This window comes from Chelonoidis abingdonii, chromosome 2 (assembly GCF_003597395.2).
Source record: "Chelonoidis abingdonii isolate Lonesome George chromosome 2, CheloAbing_2.0, whole genome shotgun sequence".
Classification (NCBI taxonomy): domain Eukaryota; kingdom Metazoa; phylum Chordata; order Testudines; family Testudinidae; genus Chelonoidis; species Chelonoidis abingdonii.
In genome coordinates this window covers 117,580,679-117,601,385 of record NC_133770.1, presented here as the reverse complement: position 1 = coordinate 117,601,385, position 20,707 = coordinate 117,580,679, and the positions used below count along the sequence as shown (strand labels likewise).

Genomic DNA, 20,707 nt, shown 5'->3' with positions numbered 1-20,707 from the left:
TTACATATGCAGGGGGAGTCTTTCATAAATATAGGCAATGGATCAAAATATCGAATGGCCTCACAAGTCTTAATAGACCTTTTTTTTTTTTTTTTTTAAAGTTACATTTGTTATATGTTAAAAAAGAGACATCAAAATATCTGGAATTTATTCAAAATTTGTTTTGTAAAATTAATTGTTTTGGAAGCAAAACATGTTTACAGCAGCCTGAGGTTATACTGCTTTATAATGATGTGAAGGTTTCCACATCCGCATTCCATTTTTGTAAGTTATCAGAGGCTCTGCTGGAAAAAAAACCCACTTAAGCACATAGTTAATTTTAAGCACACGAGTAAATCTTTTGTCATAGTGACATAGGATTGGAAGGAACCTCCTGAGTCATCGAATATAGTCCCCTGCTATCTCATGCAACCCCTAAAATATAATACCATTCCCATGTCAACAGGACTACTGAGTCTTAAAATTAAACACGTGCTTAAGTGTTTTGCTGGATCGGGGTCAAAATGTGCAATGGTACAAACCTATTAAGCAAACTGAGATCTGAAAATAGTTCACCTCTCTGATACAGAAAACTAGATATTATAACATTTGTGTTGTTTATTTACACTGAGCTGTGCTGAACTGAGTTTTAGAGATCACTAGTTGCATATCCTTTATTTTCTAAAAACCTTCCAGCTGGTCCATATTTTTATGCTTCATCTTTTTAATATTTTTGTTGTCATTTCTCATCTAAGAGCATCTCACCGGCCCTGCTTTTCCACCTGTGAATTCCCTCTGCAGCATACGGGTAACTCCCATAATTCAGCGGGAGTTACTCTCTTTTGCATTGGGAAATGATGGGCATGTCCCTTAGTCCACACTAGAGGGCGTACATTCTAGAGTGCACTGAGTACATCTTGCCTGTGTTTTAAAACCTGCAACAGTGAGTCTTGGAGCCAGAGTCTACAGGCTTTGGCTTGCGGGGCCTGTGCTATAGCATTAAAAACAGTGATGTGGATGTTCAGGTGCAAGCTGGAACTCAGGCCCTGAAACCTGGGGAACAGGAAGCCTGAGCTCTGGCCCAAACCTGAACTTCTTCACAGCTGTTCTTTGTGCCGTAGCGCATGCCTGAGCCTGTAGACCCAGGTTGTGAGACTTGCTGCCGCGAGTTTTAAAATGCAGAGTAGACATACCCTGACTGGCCTGCATGGGCCCTGCTGGAATGCACTACAAGATCCCTAGTGTGTGTTAATACCGTCTTGTTTCCACCAGTATTAGAGTAATGAGCACTAGGGAACTTTTAGTGCACACCAGCAGGGTCTACATGGTCTGGATAGTGCATAGCACCCTAGTCCACACTAGAATTTCCCCCTCTTGTGCAAACTAATACACAGTGTAAACAAGCCCTAAGGTCCCTGGAGCTCAGGCTGTTCTGAGATGATTTTGTGACTTAGTTACATTTGCATCATGACATAAGCGCCGTCGCATGATGACACGGTGCCATGGCACCTTGTTGGTTGAAATGGAATTTGCTGTGTAGATTCAGTCAAGCTTGGATTTCCACTCTGTCTTATCTGCTACCTTCCTAAGGACCTGATTCTGTGAAAACTTACATACACCCATAATGTTAAACACATATTTAAGTTCCATTGTACTTTCCTATATTTGTTGCTGGCAATTCCTTGAATACTGAAGATACTGAGGTTCCCTACTTGCAGCTGCATGCTTAATTATCTAAGGTAGCCGGGGAGCTTAAAGTAATGCCGTTATATTTAGAGCAGACTTAGATGGTGGTTTTGTCAGGTAATTCTGAATCCTGTTACCTGAAAATATTTTCGTGATATCTGTGACTTCTGTAATTGAGAAGATCAGGTACATGCATTTTCTGCTGTGGGTCACTTGAAATTGACAAACTAAAGAATCCTGTCTAGGAGGGTTCTTATAGAATAAGTCGTTGCTATATTCACTGGGAGGTCGATAAAACGATGTCCAGTGGCCAATTGACGACATTGCTATGTTGGTGGATTTGCGCAAAACACAGCACAAAACCACAAGCACTTAATAGAAGCACCACGTGAAGGTTGTTGTCTGAGGCTCAATGGAGAGTCACATGGAGCACTTCGACCACTCAAAACAAACAGCTCGCTGTTGATCCAGTTGAGGAATCACCAGGTTTTGATTTATGTCGGAAAGACTGGTGCAGATTGAATCACATTAGGACATCTCATGGGAGATGTGGACAAACCCTCTTTAACTAGAAAATGAGGTAAACACCTGTATGTGACTGTGGTCACCAGGCACAAATAATAGAGCACATCATATCTGAATGGCCCCTTCGTTCTTTTGCCGGGGGCCTGAAGAACATTCACCAGCTCACTGCTGCGGCAATGTGCTGGCTGTCAAACTAAGGGTACGTCTATACTACCTGCCGGATCAGTGAGTAGTGTTCAATGTATTGGGGATCGATTTATCGCGTCTCATCTGAACACAATAAATCAATCCGCTAATTGATGCCCATACTCCACCCCGGCAGGAGGAGTAAGCGCAGTTGGCGGAGGCGCCGTGGTAGTCGACTTGCTGCCATAAGGACGGCCAGCTAAGTCGAACTAAGATACTTCGACTTCAGCTATGCTATTCGTGTAGCTGAAGTTGTGTATCTTAATCCGAAGCCCCGCCACTAGTGTAGCCCAGGCCTTAGCTATAAATTTGTAGTTGTTGCTGCCTACCCAAGCCATACAAAAGAAAACGAAGAAGAAGAATAGAATACATCCCTTTCTTTGGGGAAGGACATAATTCTATGACAGGGTTTCTTAAACAGGCGTCGCTGCTTGTGTAGGGAAAGCCCCCGGCAGGCTGGGCCAGTTTGTTTACCTGCCCCGTCCGCCGGTTCAGCAGATCACAGCTCCCACTGGCCACGGATCGCTGCTCCGGACCAATGGGAGCTGCTGAAAGCAGCACAGGACTTATTGGCTGCCAAGGGACTTACTGGCCGCCGCTTCCAGTGGCTCCCATTGGCCCGGAGCAGCGATCCCTGGCCAGTGGGAGCTGCGATCGGCCGGACCTGCGGACGGGGCAGGTAAACAAACTGGCCCGGCCCTCCAGAGACTTTCCCTACACAAGCAGTGACCCCTGTTTGAGAAACCCTGTTCTATGAGGCTTTCATGATGCCATTTTTCTCTTATGCTTACTATCATGCTCCCAGCAATGTTTCTAAGAATCAGTATATTGCCTGCGATAGGATTACACATGCACTGAAAGCATGTGTAATCTGGATTCTACAAGTGCTTTTATTGATAAGAGTGAATAAATAATATGTTTAATGGTACAAACTGAGATTGCCGGATGAATATTTTGTATTACAATCTGTCTGCACAAATTCTGTCTTTTGACAATTCTGTTGTATCTTAGATGGCTAAGGTAGAGGGAGTTTCTGTACCTTCAGATGGAGAGATGCATTCACAGGGGTGGTATTTTTGTTATGTTTACAGGATTTTATAAAACCATACATCTGTCAAAATCAACTTTCAAGACAAATGAAATGAATAAATAAAATGTACTTTTTTAACCAGAGATCCTTGCAACTGGAAGTATTCAGAGCTAGTAAATAAATCATACTGTTATGTTGATAGACATTTCATGCAAATTCAGAACAAAATGGGTGTTACTAAGTGTAATTATTTTTGCTCTTAATATGAGCAGTTTAACTAGCAATGTCACATACTTGTGGTAGCATGATAGTAACATTTTAACTTACAATGAATAGAGCTAATTATAACAGACTGGATCATAAGGAATTGGTTGACCCCACTGTTTTCAGATTCACTGACTGTCCAGTACTTTACTTTTGTATTCCTCAAATAGGTATCTGATGTGGTGAAGGGATTGCTCAAATAGGTATCTGATGTGGTGAAGGGATTGCTGGGTTTGGGTGTCAAAAGACAGGATGTTATTGGGAGGAAGTAGGCTGGAGGCTTTGATGTATATGCAAGGAACTATGGGCCTGCACATTGTTTGAAGACAGGAAACCACAGAGCAGCTTGCAGACTTTGCACAGCTGTGAATGGTGGGGGTTGTGGAGTGGAAAGGACTAGGTCCAACAAAATACCAATATTCAAGTCCAGTTCCAATGCATGCTGGTGAGATAGCCATGCCATTCACCTGGAGGAAACTTCAGTTGCATTTCATTCTTTTACTGTGCTCTCCAGGTAAACTACAAACCATAAGTAAAATGATGTGTATTAGACCTTACTGGGGACCTGCATGGCTAGAGTGTGACACCTGCACGGAATCCCATGGAGGTAAATGGGCCTTCACGCAGCTTACATGCATTTAGAGGCTTCCAGGATTGGAACCTTAGCATCTAGTATTGCAATAAAGTGTTTACTTTGCAGAAAGGTAAACGTTTCCCCTTTAAAGTCACACTGCCATGTGTTGCTTTGTTTTGAGGAAGGGGTAGTGATGTAAAGTTTAAGATGATTTTAGTGATATATTTTGTGTGCACCCTGCTTAGTCACAAAGAGCTAAAGACTGCATATCATGACAAAGTCAGATGGACAGAGAGTGGTCCCATTGGGTTCCAGGGAGGTGGGTGGGCACAGAGTACTGCCTGGGCCTGCCCTAAGGCCCACCTTGTAAATATTGAAAAATAAAACCTGAGTGGTGAGTAAAAATTCTCTGGGGGTTGAAATGCTGAGCCCAGTAAGGCGAAGGACGTGCTTTGCCACCGGGTATCAACTTCAAAGAAAACCCACCACATGCTTAGTCTTAGTTTGAAATAACAAGTACTTTTAGCTGTGGAGGAGTAAAAATTTAAGATGTAAGCTAATTTCAGAAAGAAACGTAATTGAAAGTGTAAGCATGTATGCTGCCATATTCAAGTTTAGCAAAATTATCTGGTAAAACAAGATACGGGACAAAATCCAATTACCCAATGGCATATTTTAAAAAGTTTGAAATATCTATTATGAAGCTGTTTCCCAGAATAGTTTCTAACTGAACTGCAAGCTAAATAATATGGGGAGAAAAATAATCTATACAACAATCACACTTGAGCTATTGGGCCAAGTGCTCCATTTCAGTTAAACCGTGCTTAGTCTAAGACCCAGAGCAGGGATGCAAAAGTGGCTATAAGTAACCATTGTGACCTCCGAATCCTCTGCACTGATGTGTACTGGTTCAGATCCCTCATGCCACAGTCCCCATGGGGTTTGTTCGGGCAGTCAGCCTGTGCCTGGTAACATCCTGGTCATATTCCCTTTCCCCTCTACTCAACCACTGTGAGGACTAGGATGGGGTGGTGTAGAAGTTGCTACTGTAACTCTGTTAGGATTTCCAGGTGTCCAGTTTTTGACTGTTCGAAAAGGGAATCTGCTGGTGTCCGGTTGGATGTACTGACCGGACACTAAAAGTCCGGTTATAGTGGGTTGGGAGGGAAAAGTGGCAGCCTGTTGCCTGGCCCTGAAGTGGCAGCTCTAGGGTGACCGGATAGCAAGTGTGAAAAATCGGGATGGGGTCGGGGATAATAGAAGCCTATATAAGAAAAAGCCCCAAATATTGGGACTGTCCTTATAAAATTGGGACATCTGGTCACCCATGTGGCTCCCATGGCAGCGTGCATGCACCAACTTGGGCTGCAGGCAGCCCTTTTGAGGAGTATGGTTTGCAGGGCTGCAGTGGAGGACATGGCAAGCAGGATAAGGAGCTCCCAGCAGAGAAGGAATGCATGCTGCCCTAGCAGCCAGCGCTTCCTCTGGCTGCTCTCACAGGCATCTCGAGGGCAGGGAAGGCTTGAGCAGGCAGAGATGAGGGCTGCTGGGCAGGCAGCGCAGAGGGAGTGGGAGGCTGCTGTGTAGGAGGGCCATGTCCTAGCTTGCCGGCAAGACTACCTGGTTGCTTCCATGTGGCCACAGCATTCCTCTGACCTACACTCCCAGGCAGCCTGCTGAAGCTGGAGGTTGCAAGTCCTTTGGGGCTGCTCACACTGGAGTTTAGGGGGGAAAGCAATGAGTGATGAGTTGGGGTGAGAGGAGTGAGTGGGAGACAGAGACTCGAGGGAAGAGGCGGGGCAAGGGCACTGGGGAAGAGGCAAGGCAAGAGGGTCTGATTTTCAGACATTAGAAAGTTGGCCACCCTAAACTCTATCCTGCTCAAGAATTCCCCAGTGCAGGGGGAAATTTCAGAGTGCTTATTAAATCTGCTTCTGTTTGAATATGGGATTCTGGGAATCACGTATTCCTGAGTTCCAGTCTCAACTCTGCAAATCAGTTTGGCTAGGACCTTGGGAAAGTTACTTAACAGCTCTGCCTCACTTCCCAATCTGTAAAGTGGGACAGTAATACTACTCTTCTTCACAGGGCTACTGTGAGGCTTAATAACACTGAAACATAAAAATCCCAACTATTATACAGATTCTTCAGTCCGAAGCTGTAAATTTATTACTTTGTTTAGAATTAAACCCAGTTTTGCAATAAAGCAGTTTATTGCCTGAATGTTATTGAACCGATGTTCCACATCTTATTGTTCGTGTTTCATCAAGCAAGAGGGGAAATGGGAAATGATTTCTCGTACAATCGCGTCTCGGTGAGTTATGTCCAAGCACCCCTGTCTCTGAAGTGTGTCATGCATATGGCAACCAACATGTTTCTTACGATGTCATCATTAGATGAGAACTGTGCACAGAAGCATTACTTGTATTTGTCTCCCTTTTCAACTTGCTGTGACAATTTTATTATCACCGCAAAGGTCTCAAAATACAAACTAGCTAATCAGATTTTATTCTGGATCCAAGCAGCTTTATAACTGTGATTTAATAATGCCAGTCACATCACACTGTCAACCTGTTTTGATACCTAAGTTGACATTTGTGTATATTGTACATTAAACATAATTTATCAGCCTAGCATTTACCCCTTAATGGGTCTCTATAGTTAACATAACACCGCAGACACTTCTACATATGTACATATTCTGATCAGAAGGAAAGAACAGTAAATGACTGGTAGGAAACATTGATAACATTGTATTCTTGATGCTAACTACATAACTGGCATATAAATGCTGGCTTCTAAATATGACATACTCTCAATTCTCATTTCTATTTCTAGGAAAGAAAATAGTTTTTTAATTGTGCCTTGCCTCGAGTCAATCTAGAAATGAAAGGTGATAAGTACAATTTATCATTATTACTGCTATGCTGAACATTGAAGGTCAGAATTTCAGCTAATCACTGACTTCAGTAGAGCTCCATCAATTTACAGCTGCCAAGGATTTGGCCTTGAATGTTCACCAAATTAATTCATATATGGCCTGATCCTCTGAGATGCTAAGCAATGTAAACTTCTGGGGAAGTCAACTTTCAGGGCATGCTCAGATCCTACAGGATTATACTCAGTCTCTTGTTAGTTCTTCCTCATCAGCATCTTTTAAAAATGTTTAAAATGTGAGTGAAAGTAACTTTTGACCAACTTTTTCTTTTTCAGATGAAAAAAGTAAGAAAGTGTGGGGGAGGACACTGTCTTCATCTCCAGCTTCCCCCCACTTTCCACTAATTTCCCACCCCCAAACCCCCCATTTTTGTCATTGCTTTAACCTTCTCTGCTTTGTCCTTTGTTTCCTGCTTATGCCCAGGGCTGAATGCTGGGGGAGATGACCAAAAGGGGCAGTTTTCCAAGAGCCCATAAACATATGGAGTTTGAGTGAGTGGCCTTGCGACCTGGTACACGGGGGCTACAGCATCACTTAGATTGCTGCTGATGACAGAGGGGCAGCAAGGCCAAACCTGAATGGCATTGCAACTATATTTCCCAAGTTGCAGTGCCCAGAGCAGGGAGCCGGACCCAGCCCCACAGGACAGGAGCTACCATTGTGGGGTGAGTGGGGGTAGGCTCACTCTCCAACTCCTATCCCCACCCCATGCCTCAGTTTCAGGGTGGGAGGGGGCTCAGTTTCATATTTTTCCCTGGGCCCCCAAAAACCTCTCTGCATCCCTGCTTATATCTCCTTTCAGATTCATTCCATTAAATGTGAAGTCGTGGTTTGGGAAGGGCAAATGTGTGCATGGGAGTGTCCTCTTGTCCCATGGCTCAGTATGGAATGATTTCACCCTAAATATTTTGTTAGTGGAGGGCCTGATTTTCAGAAGATCTGAGCACCCACAATTCCCAATAACTTCAATTGGAGCTGTGGGTATTAAATGCCACTTAAAGTCAGGACCTTAAAGAGTTGATAGTAATAGGAGAGAAAAGGTTTCTGATGAATGAGACCAGACCACTTCTTCACCCCCACACTAATGGAAATGGCAATTATGAGTTGTCCAGAATTGCATACATTTGTATCTTTTCCTGAACCAAGATTAGTGTGAGTCCATAGCTTCTGTGTACCTTCTCAGAACTGGAAAAACTAACAGAGGATTTTTCTTTATTATCCAGGGATCACTTGCAACTAACATGACTCAGCTCAATGACCTGAGGTAACTGTTGCACATGGTTATACAGTTGTATTACATTACGGTTTGCCAGGATAAATTCTTATTGAATGCTGGTCTGCCTAATTTTAAACTTATTTATCTTTAATGGTTCATTAAAAAGTTAATCTCTATCCCCAAATGTGCCCATTTAGTTGAGTTAAAGATTACAACTCTGTCTTCATGAGACAATAAGCAAATCAATTTGCTACTCAATATGGACAGATGATTAGGGCTGGACAGATTATTCTCTGTGAATAATTTATCTCATGAATGCCTTCCTTTTTTATCTTTGCATATTATACACGACTTTGATTTTTATTAATTTATTCATTATTCATATTGATCAAAGAACAGTCTATGCAAACAAATTTCAGCCTGTAGTTTGTTTTGCCAGCTGTTCACTTTGACTATTATTTATTATTTGTGACCTTGACTGGACACCAAATTTACATGGTATCATATCTGCTCCCTGATAGAATTGCAACCTCTTAAATAGAATAACAAATAGCAAATATCAAAATACTCTTGTTAGTCTCCATACCATGTTCACAGGAAATATAGAAACAGATTGTGAGACCCTTACTCGTACTGAGTAGTATCTTGCTCAAGTATTCCCACTGACTTCAACAGAATAACTCATGGTGTAAGGAACTACAAGGGAATTACAATCTGCACAGCAGGAATTTGTATGTAGAACAGCCATTTCCCAAATATGACGTGGCAAACTTGTTCACAAATCTCTTTGTAAACAGCCAATTAACAAGGACACGCATATGATCAGAGGAAACCACTGTTTGAAATGTGAAAAGTGTTGGTGAGCACTATCTTGCGTATTTGCTCAGTTCTAATGAAAGCGTGTTCATCAATTTTAAAGCAGAACAAAGACTTCTACTTTTGAATAGCCATGTATGGAATACTGTGTGCTTATACTGCAGAAGTAAAAGGTCATGTTAGAAGGGTTGAAAATACTAAGAAATATTAGAGTTTTTGTATTTTCTGTCTTTGAAGACAGACAGTGATATTAAACTTTGTGTAAGACTGCAGTTATATTTAGAACTTATTTAGCAGTTTACCTGTTCAAATCATTGTCCCAGCACTAACTATTTGATCACCACAGCATCACTATGCAGAAGATAGGCAGGTGCTGGTACTCCCTTTTTATAGCTGGGGAAACTGAAGCACAAAGGTGAAGCTACCTGCCCAAGAACACAGTGATAAGAGCCAGCATCAGAGCGGAGCCAGTCCTGATTCCCAACCCTATGCATCCAGTCCTCTAGGCGACAATGTCTTCCCCCAGCTCGGTATTTAATGGCCCTTTGTCTACATCACAGGACCACAGTTGACAAGTTTCTTCCCTGAAAAGTTCAAAACTCATGTAATAGTGTGTGTCACCCACTGGACTGGAGAATCTGTGGCTAAGCAAACCCTGATGACAGAATGAGCACCATCTCATAGACTCATAGACTTTAAGGTCAGAAGGGACCATTATGATCATCTAGTCTGACCTCCTGCACAATGCAGGCCACAGAATCTCACGTACCCACTCCTGTATCAAACCTGTGTCTGAGCCATTGAAGTCCTCAAATCAGTGGTTCGAGCATTGGCCTGCTAAATGCAGAGTTGTGAGCTCAATCCTTGAGAGGGCCATTTGGGGATTGGCCCTGCTTTGAGCAGGGAGTTGGACTAGATGATCTCTTGAGGTCCCTTCCAACCCTAAAAATCTATGATTCTGTGAAATACTTCAAGGTGCAGAGAATCTTCCAGCAAGTAACCCGTGTCCCACACTGCAGAGGAAGGTGAAAATCCCCCAGTGCTTCTGCCAATCTGCCCTGGAGGAAAATTCCTTCCCAACCCCAAATATAGCAATCAGCCAAACCCTGAGCATGTGGGCAAGACTCACCAGCCAGACACCCAGGAAAGAATTTTCTGTATGTAGTAACTCAGATCCCATCTGAGAGGGATCAGGTGAGTTCCCTGTAATGAGCAACTGGAAGTTGCAGTGATGATGGGGGGATGCTTATGGAGAGCAGAGACTGGTTAGAAGTGAGCAGGCTCCAGCAGAATCCTGGCATTTGGGACTCAGGCTATGTCTCCACTTAACATGCTACAGCAGCACAGCTGCAACTCTTCAGTGTAGATACAACAGTAACAGGAGGGGTTCTCCCATCGTTGTAGTTAATCCCCTGCCTGAAGGACAGTAGCTGGGTTGATGGAAGAACTCTCCCATCGACCTAGCTCTGTCTTCAATGGAGTTTAGCTTGGCTTAGCTACATCTCTCAGGGTTGTGGATTTTTCATGCCCCTGAGAGATCTAGCTATGCCAATGTAACTTTTCAGTGTAGATCAGGCCTAAGGGCATGGTTACACTTGCAGATGTAGAGTGCTGTGAGTTAAACCCACCTTTGGAAAGCAAAGTAGGGAAAGCGCTGTAGTCTGTTCACACTGACAGCTGCTTTTGCAGTGGTGTGGCTATATTTGCGGCACTTGCAGCAGCATTGAGAGTGGTGCATTATGGACAGCTATCCTAGTATGCGACTGCAACGTGCTTTTCAAATGGGGATACGGTGGAGTGTGACAGGGAGTGTGTTGTGTGTCTGTAGGGGGAGAGACAGTGGGTTTTTGGGGGTCTGAGAGCATGCCAGCATGCTGTCTTGTAAGTTCAGACAGCAGCAGAGTTCTCCCTCCCCTCCCCGTCTCTCTCACACACAGCATTCCACAGTAATCTGTCTCAGAGCAGGTAAGCAGCCGGCTGTCAGAAATGAAGCTTTTAAACAGCATATCCGCATTCCTACAGCAAGTTCAAAACAATGGGAAGAGTGGCCACTTGACTTAAGGGGATTATGGGATGTTTCTGGAGGCTGATCAGAGCGTGGTAATGCAACACCTCATTCGCACTAACTCTGTGGCGCTCCAGCAGGGGTGCAGCATGTTATTCTACTTGCTGACGTGGAGTACCAGGAGAGCTGTAGCTGCAGAGTCAGAGCGCTCTAGTGCCTTGCCAGTGTGGACGGATACTGAGCTAGTGTGCCCAGGGCTCCTTTATTGAGCTGTAACTCGCAAATGTAGCCAAGCCCTGAGACTCCAGCCAGAAAGGGCTTGGAGTTGCCTTCTGAAGCAGGAGAAGCTCTGACCTTGCACTGGAAAGAGTGCAAGAGCTCTCTAGGCAGAGAGGCCTGGGAGTAGCAAGAGAAATGTTTGTTAGTTGAACTTAGACTTTGCAACTGTGCATTGTATTTTGAGTTATTTTCTGTGAATAAACCCAGACTTCAAGGAGGGGTATTTTTACCACAGAAAAGGGTGTGTGGAGTCTGTGTCAGGGGAACTTAAGAGTGGAAAATGGAAGCAGGGGGCTGCAGAGTGGAAGGCAGCTGTCCCACTACAAATGGGACAAGATGGAGGTTCAGACTGAGGTGCATTGATGTAACTTTGTGGGAAAGCTTGCAAAGTACCTGGCCACACAACAGGCCAGATTCGCCACTGGCATAGGCCTATGCAACTCTGACTTCAATAGCACTGTACACGCTTGTGCCAGTGATAGATTTGGCCCAAGGTCAAGTTCCACCCACTCTATGTAGTCTCATTCTGTCTGGAATGCCACATTCATACAACAATGATTTTTTTTTTTTTTTAGAAACTTACCAGAGTCTGCAAACTTCTACATGTAATACCACACCCTTAAAAATGCTATGGGATAATTCTGTTTCAAAATGTACACATGAAGTGACCACTGACTTCAAGGACAGCTGTTATTGCCAGTGCATATCCCAGGGCAGAAATTGGCCCTTACGGTTCTGGAGTTTCTTTAAACTAGATTTGAAACAAGGTGATGTAAACTATACTTTTATCTTAAAGAATAATATATCATAACACATGCATCTGTTAGCCAGCAAATCTGATGTCTTTGAGCATTTTTTTAATATGCTATATTTCTTAAAGAAATATTCCTATGCAGTATGGAATCTTTAAGGGGAAGATGAATGTTAATCTTTTTGTCAACAAATACAGTCTTACTGGTACAATTTATGAATTCAGAAGGACATCTGTTATCAATGACTGTAGTAGTACAAAGCTTTTTGTAACTTCTGGAACTTCTCACTAGGGAAAAAAATATTTTTTTAATCTTCAGTGACCTTGTAGAGTCCACATTGTGGAGAATTTTGTATCCTCTGGATGCAAATGATCTTTTGTTTGAATGGCAGTGTAACACTGTATGGTTTAAATGGTGGTAAGAGAAGTTCTGTTTGTCGTTTCTTTTAAAAATAATATTGTAGACTATCAGCTGAAAAATTGTAGTCGTGCAAGAGTTTTAATAGTTTATTAAAAATGTGCATCTAGCTGAAACTTATTGAAATGCAGCATGTAATATCTAGTGCTCAGAAGCATCACTCTTGTTCACAGATTGAGAGGGCCTGATAATCTATAATGTGTCATTCAGATTGATTTGAGTAACAATTCAAAGACTTTTTTTCTTACACAAAGAGGGACAATTTTTACACCTGTAAATGGTGAATAAGGTTAGCAATTAGAAGTTCACCAAAGCAAATCTACTTCAAGAGGCAGTCCCCCACATGGCACAGCACTATCTGAGAAATAAAAATTGATTGATTGATTCTGTTTTCTGCCCCACGAATGGTAGTCATTCAAGCATTGGGTAAGGATATTAATCTCATTGCATTAGAAACAGTCATCACTCATGAATGTGTAATGTATCTCTAACTGAGGTAAAAATTAGTTGCTGAAATGGTTAGAAAGGTGTCTTATTTAGAAGTCTGTAATGTATTACAGTCCTGCTGTGATTCAAGTTCTTGGCTCATTGAAGCACACCATTGGGTAGGCAATTACAGGAAACTCAGATTACTGTACAAGGATGCATTAACCATAGCATGCACATCCTTTACAATGGGCCACCTCTAAATTTGATTTTTATTTGCACAGGTGGCATCTACTGTATAGGAATGTGGAAATAATTGAGGCAAATATACTCAGATGATAATGAAGTTATGTATGTGTAAAAATAATTTTTGAGATCCGTGGATCTGATCCTGCTCCCAGTGACGTCAATGGCAAGCTAGCATTGGCCTCAGACAGTGGGCAGGATCAGAAGCCAAGGGGTGAAATCCTGGATGCATTAAAATTAATGCAGAGTTCTGCCATTGACTTTAATGAGCCTAGGAGTTCACACATGATTTTCAAAAGTGATTGATATTCCCGTGGACCCTGGCCACTGTTTTCAGAAGCGACTAATGACAATGAGACTGCAGCTAGGTGGTATGGCGCCAAAAGTGCGTGGCACTGGCTCAAGAGATACAACTCGAAACTAACTGGGAGATGCACTAAATCAGCAGCATGTGGTGTGGTAAGTCAGTCTCCAGCGGAGAGCCCCAATTATAATTATAAGATGGTTCAGAAACCTAGCACAATTGAAGTTTGTAGGCCTATCTAAAAGCAGAATTGGGCCCTATTCATTTAAGCGGTCAGTAGTTATATGTTTAGATTAAAGAGAGAGAAAATAATAACTTATTTTGCCAATGGTGAGTGTTGATGTTGTGAATAAGCAGTGAATCAATTAAATTCCATTCCCCTGATAATTTTAGAGATTGCATTTACCACTAACATTAAAGCTTGTATATGATTGAAAGTAGTTTGTTCCTGAGGTCATACTTTCAGCATTTCAAGCCCTCAGCTCCAGGTTAGTTCCACTACATGGCAGTTTAGAATAAACTAAACAGTTGTATTTCTACAAAACATAAAAAATAACAATTTTATCAAGGTATTTTGTTTCAAATATAGGTAATAGGTATAGAACAGATCTAAAAGGTGAAAATGAGTTATGAATGAGCTATTTTTAAATATGTATGTCAGTCATTTCCTATATTGTTATGCTTTTTTAATTAGATGAAAATAAATGAATTGAAAAGATGAAAGGAACTTCTCCAATATCTCACTTCAAAGTGCAGTTCTAGTCTGAGAAGGGACTATGGGGAAAAAAAGCAGCTTATTCAAGAAATCTGCTTTCTCTGTATATTCAGATTCACTTTTGCTTGCTTTAGAGACAAGGGACAACTTCTGCTCGTTTGACCTAAATGGAGTTATTCTGGATATATACATATATAAATGAGAGCTCAATTTGGTCCATAATTAAATTTCTGCTATTTGTATTCTCTTGTATTGACTCTGCAAAACCATACAGAAAGAGCTGGATTTTTTTGACCATGTGCATTACTAATGTAGTGTGAGAGTGCTGGCCAGTTGTGCAGGCTTTTCCTTCAAAGGGAAGATAAAAGTATGAAACTGGACGATGAAAACCAAGTACAGTCTGGCAGCATCCTGAACCTCTGGACTTTTCCAGGCTGCCAACCAAGTGAATGCTTTTGCGGATGCTTATATATACATAAATGTGACTTCAATTCCCTTAGGGCTAATGCTTAAACGATTTGTCATTTACAATATGTGACAGAAAATTGTATGTTTAGATCTGTTTCCTGCACCTGTCCCAGGCTCTAGATACATTGACATGACAATTTACACTAAAACTGTTTCAATAGAATAGTAAGGTCCTCAGTTAGTCCTAAAAGTCAAAGAAATAGATTGCAAAATAGTTAAGATATTATATATGGGGGGCAGAGTAATAAAGTGCAAACTGCTTAAACAACTCATTCATTTGCAAGTCCCCAACCTCTGCTATAACTGATTTCACGAGCTGATCTTTCATGGCATCTGGGATTTTCCAAACTGCCAACTTCCAGAACGTAAGTCCATGGGGTGGGCAGGAGCGGCACCAGGGTTTTTGGCACCCTGGGGGAGGTTCTTCTGCACTCCTAGTCGTTGGCGGCAATACTGCGGTGGGGGGGTCCTTCCATACTCTTGGTCTTCGGGGCACTTTGACGGCGGGTCCCGGAGCGAGTGAAGGACCCGCCGCAGAATTGCCGCCGAAGACCCGGAGCGCGGAAGGACCCCCCCACCGCCGAATTGCCGCCAAGGGCGGCGAAATGCCACCCTCTCAAATCCTGACGCCCTAGGCGACCGCCAAGGGCGGTGAAATGGAAATGCCGGCCCTGGGGGTGGGGGCCCAATAGTGGAACACAGGCTTCTGTTCTTGTGTGAGAACTGCAGCAACTCCTTTCAGAGGTTCATCTTTATAACCCTGTGATGTATTCAGGTTGCTTTATCTATTTTCCAGTATGCAGTTAACTGTTTTTAACCAGTTAGATAACTGGTTAATATAAGATGATATAGGTTTTCTAAACCTATGTAATTAAGCGGCTGATCCAGGCTGCAATTATGTGGGCTCAGTTGTAGTAAAAAATAGATAAGGGAACTAGTCTGTAGTGTGTTGTTGAGATTCTGAAGAGATGTTCTTTGTAGTCTGAAATGCATCTATATTGTCTGCTATGAGAACTCTCTGATACTTTAAGAAATGACTATTGGATCAGCTTTCAAATGAAGATCAGATTAAGCTCATTATTCTAGCAGTGGAACTACAGTTGAATGGGAAACAAGTTATTTGAAGCATCAATTACATCAGACATAAAAGTAGCCATTGAACTAAATGTATTCTGATGCAAGGAGTTTCTTTGCTCTTGTACCTAAAATGCTGTTAAATATTCAGTTAGAATGCTCCCTATGTCCCAAGAGATGGATAACTACCCCTTGTAGCCCTATGGTTTAGCTTAATACTAATTAAAATTGCCAAGGCATTTAAGGTGTTGTTCATTACAAAAACAGAATTATATATGCATTCCACAGATTTCCCAGGGGCACAGGGGTTTGTAAGCACTGTTCAGTTCAGAAACTGAATAGTGGGGAGATTACATGATTGTCTGAAATAGCATGTATTGGGGTTTAGTAAATCATGAAGATGTGCATGAAAATCACTTGAAGAGAAGGTAAATATACAAATTCTAGGAATAATGGAAGAATTGTTCTGACTTCAGCAAAGGGCCTAAAATGATAAACAAAGTATAGCATAACTAGACTTTGGGTGGGGAGGATATAAACATATAAAATGGGCATTTGCAAAGAGTAAGCTATATCTACAAATGTATCTGGAAACCTGCCTCTTTGGAAGTGGAATCTAATATACCATATTTGTAGTGGGTCCATCTCAGTAGTGACTAGGTAACCTTTGCAATCAGCTGAAAATGTAATGGTCCTTAGATGGGGCACAGGTCACTTGCCGGAGGATTCTCTGCACTTTGAGGTCTTTAAACCATGATTTGAGGACTTCAGTAACTCAGACATAGGTTAGGGGTTTGTTACAGGAGTGGATGGGTGAGATTCTGTGGCTTGCATTGTGCAGGAGGTCAGACTAGATGATCATAATGGTCCCTTCTGACCTTAAGTCTATGAATCTGTGTATTCTTCTGGTCAGTGGCAGAACCTTGGTGGTGAGTCCTTGGCTCAGAGACTGTTGGTGGGGGGCACAACTATATAGACAGAGATTTATAAATTTATAGTTATTTTCTGTGCTTGTGATGGAGGCTACAATAGATGCAAATGGAAGTAATAAGTAATAATATAGTTCATGACAATGCAGTTTGTGTATGCTATTTTCTTATATTACCAATATAGCAATTCTTTTAAAAAATTACAGCTTGTTTGCGTTAAAAAGGAAGTGATTCCTAAGTTCAGATCCACTGACTGGATCTTTTGTTCTCTTAAATAGTATTGTGGCTTTCACTTATCTTATATTGATAAGAATTTGATATACTGCAATCATCTCTTTGTTTAATCACTTATTTTCCCATGACTGTAACCCTAATTTTCTTAACCTCTCCTCTTACTGCAGTTCTGACCCCTGAGGTTTTTTATCTTTTCTGTGGCCCTCTTTGTTACCTTTTGAAATGTTTCATTATCCTTCGTGTACCAGAGTGCTCTGAATTGTGCAGTGCTCCAGGTTTTTTTTGTTCTGTTGTTCTGTACGGTGCCGGCATTTCTGCTCTGTTTCTTTATTGGCACAGTCCCAGAGGTTTGTTTGCTTTCCTGACTGTGGCTAGCTAATGAGCTGAGTATAGCATATTTCTATCAAGTCTCTCTCTCAGATCTTTTCTATAACCTGTCATCTGGGACTATGTGGGACCTAACCCAATAAGCCATTTTCCAAACTTATCTACACCTTTAATCCTTTACTACATTCAATTTGCAAGCCACTGTCAGCCCCTGCCCTCATTTTTTCCATTGCCCTTTGTGATAGTTCTTAAGGCATTCAGGACTGAGCCATGTTGTTACATCTGCCTCTGAGAGAAGTCTTCCCTGTGGTTCCTGGGTGTCAGCTCCGTAACGCCATCAGCCTTTCAGCCACTAAGCACTTTCCTCTGGGCTACACCAGCCCAGTCTTTGCCTTGCAGGTTAACAAAAGGTTCCCCATTCACCTTGAAGCATTTTCCGTGTGATATCCAGCCCCTGACACTGGCTACTCACAGAAATCGCTGATCCTTTGCTCCCAAAGGAACAGTGTATCCCAGTTGACCAATTTTCCCTTTCACCACTGCTGTCTAACACACAGCACTTGTGAGCATTTGCAATAAGTCGAAAGAAAGTTTATTTAAGATAAAATAGAGATTTCACCAGAAACAAGAGCAAGTGATGGAAACATGGTTACAATTCAAAAGAAAACCATAAAACGTGAATTAGGACCTACAATTATTAATACAGTAGTTACCTTTCCTAGCTAATAAAGTCGGTTTCCCCCCCAAAAGTTCAGCCTGTTACAGAGCTGGCTGGCTTCCCAGGAACCAAATACAAATGTTCATGAAACACGCTGTTCAACAAGGAGTCTCCTCAGTGAATGACTACAGAGTGTCTTTCTCCATCCTGTGATATACTTAACCAGTCTTTCATCTTAATTCACAGATAGGGTGATCTGTTATAAAGTTCCTTGTTACCTCCAAGGGTTGTGACTGTTTGCATTTGTCTTTGATGGCTTTTAATTGACTGGGGGATGGGGCAAGAGTAGACAACTGAACCTGGCTTTACACCACTGGCTAATCAGGGGAAGGTGACAACTTCCTCATACTTGAATGGGCCATCACTAAGACATGTGATTCCCTGGAGACTCACTTTTACTCCAAAACCCATAAGGTTTTCACTATACATTATCCCTTAAATATTTCCCATATAAACATCTCACAATGATTACGTGTATTGATGAGTTACAAGCTTTCCATATAGACCTCACTTACTAGCCTTTATGGATACATACCATGAAAGTAGTGTATTAGGTGTAGTGATTTTGTCAGGTCTGAGACAGAAGTTGCTGATAAAGAACAGTGAACCCTTTGCACTTTGGCACCAATGAGCCTTTGTGTTACACCTTTGGATCCAGTCTTGCCCCTCTGATGCACTAGTGCATTCTCTCATTTCATATCGCCCGCAAATGTGCATAAACTGATCTCCAGTTACTAGTCATTAATGTATAGCATTGGGTTGTATCTGCTGCCATTGAAATCAAGAGAGATTTTTCCATTGGCTTCTCTGGAAGCAGGCTTGGGCCCTAATTACTCTAGCCTTCTAGCTTTAAAATCTATTAGTCTGTTCTCCCTTGAGGCAGTCCACCACTTATCCATTTCTGTTAGATCTGTAATTATTTACCCCATTCTCTGGCCTCTTTTATCCACAGTTATTTTACTCAATTGAGCATTTCACCATCAAGACAGTATTTGCTAACTTTTGCATTAGTCATTTATGTGAAAGTGAACATCTTTTTGAAGTATTATATGATTCTCCTATTAGAGTTGTTGATTAAAATGCATAGCGAATTGTTTTACTGCACATTCTTAAGTGTTCTAGAGACTAAATAACTGAACGTAGCCAATTTTATTGTCTAACGGCAAAGAAGAACAATATGAAAAGGAGACATACATATCCTCTTTCTGAGAAGCAGATTTTCACAGTGTATTCACCTTACACATTTCAACTAGCAGTATTTATACAGTAGTATTTATTTTATAGGTTACGAAACTCTTTACACATTACTAAAATCCAACACACAAGTGTGTACCAGATCCTTAACTAGATGTTCTGTACCTTCCTTATCTTTGTTTGAATATAATATTCCAGGTACCATCCATGAAGGTATATTTCTATACTTTCCCATGTCGTGTTATGGATACTTCAAAGCATTGATGAGCCCTGAAAGTACTCCCTAACAGTACTTGGTACAAAGTATTCACACAGCTTGCTTTGACAAGTTTCCTATTTTCTAGTCTGACTTCAGCTTTGCAAAGTGTTATGGGATACTTGACATGGGTGAGCAAAATTGTGGGAAGAGCATAATACATTAACATCACTTCCCAACTTCTATATATATCATGTAATGTAATGTTACAGTAATATCATGCACATAATACCTATTAATGTGGTGTAGAGTACATCTAATGTATAGGCATGGCTACCGATGTAAATTATATTGTTTGAATTAGTTGATGATTGTAGAAAAGTGAAAAAGGTAACTGAGAAAATTCCCCTGAATGTTTCAAGAGAGAGCGTGAGACCCATTATGCCATCCTATTAAGGGTTGTTTGTTTTGGTTTGTTTAAAAAGGACATATAGTTTGGATCAGATTGATTATTTTTTTTTAACCTTTCTGTGCCTTTTTTACTCTCTTTGGCTGTGGCAATGACAATTTTTTTCCATATTTTGAAAAAGATTGTGTCATATCTAAAAAGCAGAAATCTGTTCTCTAGGGCATTTGTTGTGCATGTGTATGTGTGCTCAGTCAGCATAATGCGTTGCTACACAGGAATTGCCATATGGGTCAGACTCATGCTCCATCTAGTCCACTATTGTGTCAGTGGCTAGTACCAAATGCTTCTGAGAAAGGTACAAAGAAACTCAGATCAGGGGATAATCTGCCCGTATCCTAATCCCTAATAATTAGAGATCATTTTAAACCCTGAAGGATAAGGTTTTATCTCGCTTCCAATCCTCTTGCTATTACCATTAATTATTATAATTCTGAATATTCTTTTTATCCATGTAAATATCCAATTACTCTTTGAATCGTGCTAAATTTTGGCTTGAGTTTCATTCTAGGGGAATGAGTTCAACTGTCTAATTACATGTTGTTTAAAAAGTGTTTCCTTTAATTAGTTTTGTATTTGTCACCTTTCAATTTTATTTCATGTGCCCTTGTTCTAGCATTATGAGAGTGGGAGAACAGAAGGTCCCAGTCTACCTTCTTGCCATTTCTAATGAACAGTGGTATTAGAGTGGACTTATTTTCCATTTCCAGGAGCAGTGCGGGGGGGAATCATGTTCCCATTTC

The 20,707-nt window shown here is 41.5% G+C and overlaps 1 protein-coding gene across 2 annotated transcripts in view; it reads left to right on the top strand.

Annotated features, from left to right (window-relative positions):
- The window catches only part of MOCOS (molybdenum cofactor sulfurase), a 381,792-nt gene that overhangs the window by 201,227 nt on the left and 159,858 nt on the right, over positions 1 to 20,707 (top strand). The gene's annotated exons all lie outside the window — the stretch shown is intronic.